Genomic DNA, 12,331 nt, shown 5'->3' with positions numbered 1-12,331 from the left:
CATTCCTCCCGTCCCCTCGACTTGTTTGAGTTGCAATAGGGACACCTATATTGCTGGTGTCCTAACTCTTCAGAAATGCACAAGATGGAATGAAACTGTGCAAAGTTTTGACCAATGCGACATTAAAAGGGGCAAAGAAAAAAAAAAGAGCAAAAGTTGTGAGGAGAGCGCTCCATTTGGCCCGAGCACAGGTCAGTCAGTATTCCAGAAACAGCCTGATCAAACAGAGAGCGAAGCCAAACCAAACACCTCTGGACTTCAGTCTGGCACAGAGAAGCAGAGCTGCAGGCCTGCCGAGATCACACTGCACACAGTCAGCACATCGACCCGACACACTCTGCAATGTACTCTACAGCAGAGGCTCCCAACCTTTTTTGGCTTTCGACCCTCTCGAAATGAAGCAAAGTCTGTCTGGAACCTCTCATCACGGGTTGCATAATGACACAGTGTCGACCAGTTGAACTAAAGAGTCAAATATTTGTATTTCTTTTTTTTAATAGGCTTAAGGAGATTAAACAATATATAATAATCTTGTTATTCATGAGAAATAGAGATAAAATGTATGGAAAGTCTACAAAAGAATCAATCCTGTGTAGCAGTTATTGTTTTTTTATCATCCCATCCTGTCGCACAACATCTGCTTCAATCCCTTTTGAGGGGTCCTGACCCGCAGGCTGGGAACCAAAGCTCTATAAGCCTTGTAATTAGAAACACTCCTAACATATAAAAGTGCCTACTGTTGGAATACAGAACTATTCAACATTTATTTTGATATCACCGCTGTATAATAACAAAATGTGAATGCTACGAGCTGAAACATTTATACACTGTGTTCCAAATTATAATGCAAATTATATTTTTCTCAGATTTTCCTAAATAGTCGATGCAAACGACAGTCAGCATAATTTTCAAGTCATCAACTGTTATTTAATGAATTCAAATGTTGTTCAACAAACCTCCCAATGATAACAGTATTTTTTCAAAAATAAAAAACTTAAAACGCACTGTTCCAAATTATTACGCACAACGCAGTTTTATAACATTTAAAGGTTGTTAATAACTGAAAAAGCTCATTTTTTGAATTTGCAGCATTAGGAGGTCATAGTTGGTGAAATCAAAAGCTATTTCAATCAAAAATGTCTTAACAGGTCAAGTTACATTTTAACATAGGACCCCTTATTTGATAGCAGCTTCACAATTCTTCCATCCATTGACCTTGTGAGTTTTTGGACAGTTTCTGCTTGAATTTCTTTGCAGGATGTCAGAATAGCCTCCCAGAGCTGCTGTTTGGATGTGAACTGCCTCCCACCCTCATAGATCTTTTGCTTGAGGATGCTCCAAAGGTTCTCAATAGGGTTGAGGTCAGGGGAGGATGGGGGCCACACCATGAGGTTCTCTCCTTTTATGCCCATAGCAGCTAATGATGCAGAGGTATTCCTTGCAGCATGAGATGGTGCATTGTCATGCATGAAGATGATTTTGTTACGGAAAGCACGGTTCTTCCTTTTGTACCATGGAAGAAAGTGGTCAGTCAGAAACTCCACATACTTTACAGAGGTCATTTTCACACCTTCAGGGACCTTAAAGGGGCCAACCAGCTCTCTCCCCATGATTCCCGCCCAAAACATGACTCCACCACCTCCTTGCTGACGTCGCAGCCTTGTTGGGACATGGTGGCCGTCCACCACCCATCCACTACTCCATCCATCTGGACCATCCAGGGTTGCACGGCACTCATCAGTGAACAAGACTGTTTGAAAATTAGTCTTCATGTATTTCTGGGCCCACTGCAGCCGTTTCTGCTTGTGACCATTGTTTAGGGGTGGCCAAATAGAAGGTTTACGCATAACTGCAAGCCTCTGGAGGATCCTACACCTTGATGTTCGTGGGACTCCAGAGGCACCAGCAGCTTCAAATATCTGTTTGCTACTTTGTAATGGCATTTTAGCAGCTGCTCTCTTAATCTGATGTTTTTGTCTGGCAGAAACCTTCCTCGTTGTGCCTTTATCTGCACGAACCCGTGTGTGCTCTGAATCAGCCACAAATCTCTTAACAGTACGATGATCACGCTTAAGTTTTCGTGAAATATCTAAGGTTTTCATACCTTGTCCAAGGCATTGAACTATTTCACGCTTTTCTGCAGCAGAGAGATCTTTTTTCTTTCCCATATTGCTTGGAAATGGTCATCTGCTTAATAATGTGGAACGCCCTTCATAAGTAGTTTTTCCTTAATTGGGCTCACCTGGCAAACTAATTGGTCACAGGTGTCTGAGATTGATTTCAGTGATCTAAAGAGCCCTGTGACACAATACCATCCATGAGTTTAATTGAAAAACAAAATATGTAATCTTTATAACACTTAATTAAATTTTGCGTAATAATTTGGAACACGGTGTATATCCCTTTCTCAACATGACTAATCCTAAACATCTATATTGGTATCAGGCTAACAAATCCAGTATCAGTACACTGTTGTTCACAGATACAGAAATAGAGAGGAGGAAACCGAGGGGCGGGAGAGAACAGGAGTGTTAAAAGCAGAAGGGGAAAAAAAAAGAAAAATCACAGACAGAGTTGGACCCAAACAGAAAAATAAACCACATTACAGAGAGTCGAGGCATAACAGGAAGGCTCTTTGTTGTGTTTGCTTCAAATAGCCTGCATGTTGTTTATCCATTTGTGCTGCTCTGTTTGTCAGAGTTCCTCATATTGTGTTGCACTTGCACAAACAAAAACAAACCTGTTGTGAGGTGAAAGCCCTGCACCTCGGACTGACACGCCGAAAAATCTTTTTTTTCCTTTAGGCAGTGGAGGAGCCGGGACAGCCTTCAGCTGCCTCACAAACACAAAGAATCAACAAATATAGAGGTCCCATATTCACCTGACAGCAGTGGAATGCAATACCATGCATGCTGTTTGAACCTGTCGAAAAGGAGGTCAGCGCGTAACTTCAATTGTGGGAACATCATTAAACAAGAGCAGAACATGCACACATACACACACACACACACACACACACACACACACACACAGCTGATACACCATGCACAGTAGACATCCGAAAATAGTGTGATGGAAAAATCTATACTGGTGTCCGGTTATTTCCGCACCGCTGCGCCGTGGCCTGGTGACACAACCGGCGTACAATAGTCACCGCACACTGTGACCACATGTCACTCACTTGCCAAGCTGCAGCGCTGCCACACAGGCTTTAATCATTTAAATAAGGGCAAGGGGCAGCAGAGTGGAAGCACTTTTTGGATGGTGCATTACTGTTGATCCCAGCTAATCCCAAGCACTTGCGAACAGAGGTCACTCAGACCAGAGAAATGTTCAGATGTAACACGCTGATTCAATTTGAGCACAAAGCGCGGTGCCTCAAATTGTCCAGTGGAATTCCGTATGGCTTTGAAACGTTTTGGTGCAGCTATCCAGCATGTCCCCACTGTATTATCGATCGCTGCATCGAGGGGGGAAGCATAAAGCAATTTAGCAGTAAACCATAACAGCCATTATGGAGCGTAACAACACAAAGGAAGTCAATAGTGCTGCATAACATGACCTCTGTTGAGAAATGCACTGGTATTAAGTAGCACACGATATTAAATAGGAATGATACTGATGGTATTGATTAAATATTTATGCTAAAATGAGAGAGATGTATTACAGTGAGAGACACAGAGTGAGAGAAAACAGAGAGGGAGATTATTTTTCACTGCCAGACTGGATGACAATTTCAAAATGATCTGCCCTCAGATGACCACAATTGATTTACAAAGTGATTTATTATCTAGATCGGAGGGTTTCAAAGTGGGAGGCTCAGTGAATGGAAGTGGAAAAGATATTACATAAGTTATGAAAGGGAGATCACATCGGAGAGCCTAAATGTGTGTGATTTGGTCAAAGAGATACAGTAATTTGAGGAAATGTCACCGGTTTACCACTTTTAAAGCCATCAACTAATAAATGCCTTCAGACAAACCTCTTTTTTTTTGTGTATTTGGGGCCGTATGAAATTACGGCAAACAGCAATATGACTCCATCATGGCTCAACTGTTGAGTGTCTCTGGAATAAAATAACACGATCATCAAAAAGGCATCCAGGAATTAGGTGAGACCAAGCAATTTAACTAAAGAGGGGCAAGGGGTGCCTTTATCCACGCTTGTCTAAGTTGAGGCCCGTGTTGTATTGGTTTACATTTACAATTATGGCTGGTGCACACATCGCTGTACTTATTCTCAATATCATCCCCCCTGGAGAACAGAAACAACACAGAATTTACGCCTTGCATGCCTCCATGCACCAGTGAAGTTGCTGTTCTTGAGTTATGATCTTCAATGATGGTCAGAACACTTCTTATGATGTCACAGTGAAGATGACCTTTGACCCTTTGAGTAAAAAATGTCTTGTTTTTGTGAAATTCTGTCATAATGTATCAATTATTGAGCTAGGCCAAAAATATGTTGTATGAAGTCACAGTGGCCTTTGACCTTTGACCAGCAAATTCCATTAAGTTCATCCGTGACTCCGAGTGGACGTTTATGCCAAATTCGAAGAAAAGTCCCTCAGGTGTTCGCGAGATATCGTGTTCACAATAGCTGGGATCAATGGATGTGACGTCACACTGACCTTGACCTTTGACCACCAAAATCGAATCAGTTTGTCTTTGAATCGTGCGCAAAATTAGAAGAAAATCCCTCAAAGTCTTCCTGAGATATCAGACGGACAACCTGAATACATAATGCCTCTGGCCCAGGCTATCGCTGGCATGGAGGCATAAAAATGCCCAATAAAAGCAGAGACGAGACATGGCTTTTAAGGTTTGCTCAAGTTTTTCCTTCAATTTTCCTGAAATTGAGGGAAAAGGTCCCCGAAGCATGTAGTGACTAAAAATAGAACCAAGCTGAAACTGGCTAAACAAACCGCAAAATAACTGGTGAGTCAATTTCAGATTTTAATGGAGGGGCAAACCACAGAGACTGGAGTCAGACAAACACAGGCAGCCCTCTCATCTGCAACTTGTTCCCATCAGTGTGTGCGTGTGTGTGAGTGAGAGAGAGAGAAAGAGAGAGCAAGAGAGAGAGAGAGAGAGAGAGAGAGAGACAGAGTGTCAGTCAGGTTGCATCAGCCTCCCGAACCTGCAGAAACCGGACAGCTCTCGATCAAATGCCGCGTCAGCAATTGCCAGCCCGAAGACAAACAAACAATGCATATCTTCAGTAACAGCTGTGAAGGGAAACACCTTCACCTGTGCACACGAACACAAACACTGGAACAATTACAGATTCAAAATCCTGCGGTTTCATGAGTGCCTTGGCCAACACTGAAAATGGTCTGACTCTGATTAGCGGCAAAGGCACCCTTGGGCGTTTTCTCTCAACTGCAGATTAGTTTAAAGCCCTTCAGCTCTTACTACAGCGGAGACGCAGACATGCAGAGAGCATACGCCTGCGTCAGTGTGCCTGTGTCTTTGTGAAGGTGCTCACAAATGTGGGTTGGGGATTTTTGGATGCTCCTCCGCGTGACTCATTGTGTCTGCGCGTGTCTGCTAATGAGTTCGGGTGTGTTGCGAGACTTTTCGGATGTGTCCTCGCGGTGCTGCTGAGGTGCGGGGAAGGCACGGCGGAGCGCTGAGTAAGACCAAGGTGTATGCAGGGACGCACACTTCCTGAGTCAGAGGGGTCACGGAAATTAATTATTTTTCTACATCACGTCTATAAATGTCCCATTAACACATGACAAAAGCGCAAATACGTCCGGGCGACATCAAGCACGCAGCGGCACCTTTCCCGCGAACAAACCCTCCCTTACTGCTCCTCACCCTCTCTCCCACCACCGCCGCCAATCACTGTTCCTGCTGAACGTGTTGATTGGGACTTTTTTCACCCCCAATTAATGAAAGGCACAGCTGATGACTTGGTAGACGGGCCCGACAAGTACGGGGAAAACAAACAGGCAGAAAACGAGATGGCCGAGGCTTGCAGGCGATGAAAATGTGAGAGGTTCGAGATTACCACTGCGTGTGAACAACACAGAAGCCAGACATATGGGGCTGTTCGGTCCCCTACAGACATGGGAAGTGGTAGGCACGTTGGTCAGCCCCCTAAGTCCTGTAAAGGTACGCAGGTGCAAACACACCCACACCCATCCAACTGCACAAACTGACACACGCGCGACTATCTTTACAGAAACCCTCCGATGACCTCCTGCGATTGCGGCACACGCGCACCCAGACACGTAGCTGGCGCGTCCTCACAGAAGTCATAGGACTTTGGAGCTGATTCACCCGAGGGGGCATCAGCTATCCGCCGCAAACGAGAGGAGCAGATGCTAAAGAAAGAGACCCCCAGGGATCAGATTGCATGCATACGACAAAATATGCACGCAGAATCACAGGCTGACAACGCAGGAGGATATGTCCGTTGCAGTGATACGTCCACGCCGCCGCGATACACGGAGGCACACACACAAACAAGAACATAAATAGAGAGGAGCTACAGCCAAGAAGCCAAGCTGTGCCTCTTGGTGTCTGTGGCAATAACACGCTGTCTCTTTTTAAACACACGTGCGAGTGCCCGACATGGTCTCAGTGCAACAGAGATTCGGTGAAATTAAACAGATACAGTGGCAGAATAATTCGGATGTAAGCGCCAACCGTGTGTTGGTTTTGCAGAGGGAACCGGGGCGACGCTAACTTCCGGGTTAACCCACAAAAGCACGTCATGCCCGTAGCACTCTATTGTGAGTGTGTGCGTGTGTGTGTCATATGCCTAAAACCTCAGAGCTACCCCAAACGACCCTTATTCATTTATTACTATAAATCTACCAGCTATTTCCTTTAAAAGAACAGCCTTGTTCCTCTTTCAGCTGGAATGCTAACTGACCCTCGCCATGACCCTGTCCTATCTCCAGCCTGTGGCGATCTGTCATGTAAGAGCATGTGACCAGGCAGAGTTCCCCAAAGGAAGGAAAACAACGGCTACAGCTGAATTTTCGAGGTGGACTGGAGACACGCGGAGGAAAAATGGTGCGATTTTTTGGTTCGGTCGTTTGCAAAAAGTGAAAGAACTCTTGCTGCATGAAACCGTCTGGCCAAGAGAGTTGTCCCCATATTCTGTCAACAGTGAAATTGTGCCGCACGCCTCTATATCAGTGCAGACATCCGGTATCTTTGCACACAAGCCCATGTCAGACCCTGGCCGCAGAGCTGTACCGGATGAGGACACCCTCCCTGAAACGAGCTGGCTCCCTTATCTCCTCTCACCCTCCTGGCCCGGCCCTGTCCTGTCCTGTCCTGTCCTCGCTGCGGATGCAACACCTCCTTATCCAAGTCTCTCACCACAGACACACACACACACACACACAAGCAGCTCATTCCCTCACACACAAGAGCTGTCTGACCTCCTTCCTAAATAAAATGATGTGATACAGGCATGCAGGGTATGTAGGAGTACGCACCATAAGCCGTTGCGTCCGTACGCGTGGCGGTTTTTTGTATCAATATTGTTTTTATTGTTCAGTAGGCCCGAACAACAATGTTGTTTGTTTTCTCGCTGTAATTTATGCCAGCTGCCGAGGCCCATAAAGCTAATCACACTCACAGACACGGTGTCTCTCTGAAAAAGAACAGAGGGAGTGGGAGTGCTAGTGACACAGCACAGCTGATTACCACGTTAGAGGAAGTTAAGACAGATGTCCAAAAGGAGTTTAACATGTGGAATCGGTTCTGAAAAAAGTCGAGGGGTATACTCGCTTTGACAAGGCAGGAAAGCCTTTTCTGCACCTCTCGACAGGAAAGACGCGAGAGAGTCGCCTGTTTCTATTTTCATTTCTTCTATTCAAAACTTCACTTTTCCGGTTCAGACATGAGAAGAGGGAGCGAGGGAGCGGCGCGAGGTTAAAAAGGGTCCAGGCGACGTGTTTTGCCCTCTGATTTATGATGTTTACAGTCAAAAGCAATCGGGCGCCTGACATACTCCCTCTCGGTCGCTTTTCTATCTCTCTTGCTCGTTCCCTCTCCGACTGCTCTGCTCTAATTTCCTCTCGGCCAAAAACCCCTTCGCGTCCCTCTTCCTCAGGATCTGCACTCCTTTCTCCTCCATTCTTTCTGCTCTCCACAACTGAATTTCTCTCTCTTCTTCCCTTTCAGACAGTTTACTTCTCGTCTCTTCTCTTCTCTCCCCCTCTCCCTTTTCTAACTTTCCCCTCACCGTCTCGCTCTGCTTTCTGCTCTTGCATACGCATTCTTTGCTCACTGACACCCTGCTTAAAAAACAACCAGAGAGGCAGCCAAATACGAGAGAAACAAACTGTACAGCTGCCATCACCAGCACAATCGCTTGCTTCCCTCCTTCTCTTTCTCTCTCTTTGCTCGTTTTCTCTCTCTCCCTCTCTCTCTTTTTCTCCCTCTCCCTCTCTTTCTCTCTCTCTCTCTCTCCCTCTAAAACTTACTTAACAGGACAAACATCATGTGGTGCTGGTAAGAGAAGAAGACACTTTTGTACGGTGACTGTGAGGGTCTTTTAGTTTTTTCTGCTTGTGAATGCCTGTGTTGACGTCCAAGTGTGTGTCTGTGTGTGTGTGTGTGTGTGTGTGTGTGTCTCTCTCTCTCTCTCTCTCTTGCTATGAGGATCGCTTCGGCACTTAAATACAACCCTCTGTCCCTGTATACATACGTGCATGTAAACCATCCCTCCAGCCGTTCCTGGATCCAGTTGAGGGGAGGCGCGGGGCTCTGTTAAGTGTGCGTTTCTGTGCGTCAGCATGTGTGTGCATGTGACCAAATGTGTGTGTGTGATACTGCTCAACTCACACAAAGACACAGCTTCTTATATGACTCCCAGCTGTGTGGACTTGGCCCACTAGACGGCCATCCAGCAGCCAGGAATGTTTGGTGTGCAACCCTACTGGAAAGCCCCAGTTTTTTTTTTTTACACACAGACACACACACACACACACACACACACACACACACTCACAGCCCACTCTGGATTCAAACCACTCATCTGAGCAGGGGCAGACGGAGGGAAGGGCTTCAACCCAAAGGAAGACTGGTTCAAATTCCACAGTTGATAGAAAAACACAAGAGGAGTGGGACGGAGAGGAGGAACTGATGTCAGACCATCTCTATCAGACCATCCCTCCCTACACCCACCATCTGTTCTCTGCACAGCGGAGGACAGAATGAAGCGAACGGAACCAAAAAAATTGGAAATATTCGACCCTAGTGAGCATCGCTGCTGGAGCTGGATGGTGTTTGGGTGTTGTCAGCGATACCAAGTTTCCTCCCATCCCATTGGCCTTTGAGCGCTTTAACACGTACAGTAACCACAGCAGCCATTGTTTGGCTCCGTGGACACTGAGTGACTCCACTCCTCGGCTATGCCTTCAAAGCTGGACTCTCTCATCCAGGCCGCAGGTGGCGGAGATATCCGATTCTGTATTCAACCAAGCCAAGCAAACTAAACTTTTGCACCACACAAGACTGACTCACTGGTTGATTAATGTATCACCAAAGAGAGGGCTGATTAAAGTAGTATAAAGCGGAGCAGGGCAGAGCCAAAGACAGTTATCTAATGCAGCCTTTTTTTAAATGCTCCCACAGATAGATGTGCTGGGTGTGAGGAGGGTGTGTGAGGCTCTCATGATGAGATGGTATCAGTGTTGTTGAAACTTGTAACAACATTAATCAACTTTTTTTTTTTTACCTTAAAATAACAGCTTCAGAATCATTGTGACGCCACAGAGTCTTGTAACAGGATGAATGGTGTACTGTCTCAGCCGCTCCGTCCCCATCACTTGTCTCTGCACTATAGTAACTTCAGTGAGAGGGTCGGATCACAGCGTTGCGTACGTGTTTACTTCAACATACAAGCCTTCAACACATAACACTGTGATGATGTAACGAGTTGTGTCTGTGGCCTTGTCTGACAAACTGTTACAGACCCGGGGCTTGTATTGACAACAGCGGTGTCGCACTCAGAAACTGTAGGGGGGAGCGCCAAATCGCACAAAATGCCAATTTCTACAAAAATCTGCTTGAAGTATTTCGCCATTTTAGCTCTTAAAGAACCAATATGACATTCATTATGCACCGCGCGTAACAAGGTTGCCTGAAAAACATGACTTTAATGGTGGGCCACGTGGCAAAAGATCGATTTTTATCATCAACATACTGGGAAATATATCGACTTCCCTTAATTGATTAACTTACTGCGCAAGAGTCACTTTTCCCTCAATGCTCAGATTGTGATAGATATCTAATAATTTTGGTATCCTACATATTTAATGAGTATTTAACCTCACAAAAACTAAATTGGCGTAAACGCTATGATAACCTTGGTCATTATTTTCTTCCCAGAACCAATCCATAGTGACAAATCGAACCTTACAGCAGCCAACTTTGGCCTGCGGGGCCCCCTTTGGACAGTCCTGGTATGGCATACTGACACTTGGATTTATATTAAGGATTTTTACATGTATGGCCTTTTTAAAAAATGTAATCATTATCGCTGCTCATTGCATCGCTGTGTGATATCTCTTGGATATACTTTTGTGAGTATGTCACATTTAACCCCCAATTCAAGAAGAAAAACGAACTAAGGCGTAGTTAGAAAGAAAACATCATTTCGTTGCATAATCCTGTTTCTATAATGATAATTAGTTGACCTGCCAGAACTGCCCCCCGGCGCGCAGAGGCCACGTGACTTTTATCAGGGTAGTCCAGGTCGTCTGGGGTTGATTTAAAGTCTCACGCCCACATTAATCTCAAATTTAATATGGGTTTTCAACTCGGTGAAGGCAAGATAAATTGTGTTTCGTGACCTGGCGAGGTTTTGCCTGTCTGACACATCGGGTCTGCGCTGTCTGCTGTCATCTTAACACTGAGCAGGTGTCAGACACCAGGCTGGAAGTGCAAAACTGTGCACGACCCAAACTAACCGAGCATGCAGCCCTCTCTCTCTCTGATCTACCCCCATGTGGTGTGCATTGTTGCGCACACAAGTTAAAACACAGTGTGCGTATGTGTGTGTGTGTGTGTGTGTGTGTGTGTGGAAAAAAAAACAACAACTTACCTTTCAAAGACATGCACCCCTGGAATCAGCTCGGGTCTCTTTTCGCCTCGACGTCCACTTTCCAGTTCACACCTCTGCGCTCGCTCTGTCCCCCCTTCGGTTTACTCTGGGCAGCGCTCGTCTCCTGCTTCTCCCCATGAAACTGCAAAGGCACAAACACACGCGATCACTCCTGAGCATTCCCCCCCATTGGATGACACCATCTGATCACAACTCACACGTTTCTCTTTTTTTTGTTGTTGTTGTTTTTTTTTAAAAACACTTGTTTTCGTCTCGGCCCGGACTTGAACGTCCTCAAAAATGGTCGGTTCGGTCCCCCCTCCCCTCCCGCCCCCTAAACGCGCGTGTTTGCTGAAGATCAGCCGGAGCTGACAGAAGAAAAACACTCCCGACTGTTGAAGCCGAGAGTAGCCTGGAGGAATGTAATTACAATAAGGCTGCTGCATATTGCAAAACCTGCAGACATGGTCTCGTTCGCGCTTCCACCTCCTCCCCACCTCTCTCTCTTTCTCTCTCTCTCTCTCTCTCTCTCCTCCACGCTATTGTGCTCCGGGATCTGTCTGGGCTGGTGTCCGCCTGTGGTCCTGATGCGAGTTTTCTCCACGTCCCTTTGTTGTTTCCGTCGCACCTACGAGGAATGGGAGCACATGGAGGACGAGACCCCCTTGCCTTGCCTCGACTTTTCTTTTGTCCGTCTGTTTTCTTTTTTTACGCAGCGGCGCCGATCGTCACGTCTGGATGAGTCCTTTTTTGTTGTTGTTGTTGTCTTAAATAATGACTCGACACTGACTTTACTCACAGACGTCCGAGGGATTTTTTCCACGACATATATATATATATATATATATATATATATATATATATATATATTTTTTTTTTTTTTTTTTTTTTTTTTTCCAGCGGGCATGCATTTTCATCCTCGTCACATCTGTTTCATCTCATCTCTAATGATTTCCATTTAAATGATTTGTTCACTTCCGATGTTTTAAAGTGAAATATCCTTTAAAAAAACACACACACAGAAATAAACTCAATTTTTGCATTCTGTTCTGCCGCACCCCCTTGTTTTTAAATCCAGGTCCCCTTATCTCACCAAATGTCTGGCCAGAAGTTTAGTCCTCGCTGGGGGAGTGGGGCTGACGCAGCTGTCTCTGTCTGTCTGCCTGTCTCTCTCTTTCTCCTCTCCTCCCCTTTCCTCCTCTGCTTGTCTCTCCCGAGCGGTGGCAGAGCCCAGTTATGTTTCACTCTGGACCAG

At 45.6% G+C, this 12,331-nt stretch overlaps 1 protein-coding gene across 3 annotated transcripts in view; it reads right to left on the bottom strand.

Moving 5' to 3' along the window:
- The window catches only part of rhobtb4 (Rho related BTB domain containing 4), a 46,398-nt gene extending 34,067 nt beyond the window's left edge, over positions 1 to 12,331 (bottom strand). The window contains exons 1-2 of one of the 3 annotated variants that reach the window (XM_030416140.1): positions 12,170 to 12,331; positions 11,077 to 11,218 (exon numbers count right to left, since the gene is read on the bottom strand). The gene's annotated coding sequence lies outside the window, so the exon portion shown is untranslated. The other 2 variants (XM_030416142.1, XM_030416141.1) reach the window with 2 other exon arrangements.

This window comes from Sparus aurata, chromosome 5 (genome assembly GCF_900880675.1).
Source record: "Sparus aurata chromosome 5, fSpaAur1.1, whole genome shotgun sequence".
Classification (NCBI taxonomy): Eukaryota; Metazoa; Chordata; class Actinopteri; order Spariformes; family Sparidae; genus Sparus; species Sparus aurata.
This window is presented reverse-complemented; position numbering and strand designations above follow the sequence as displayed.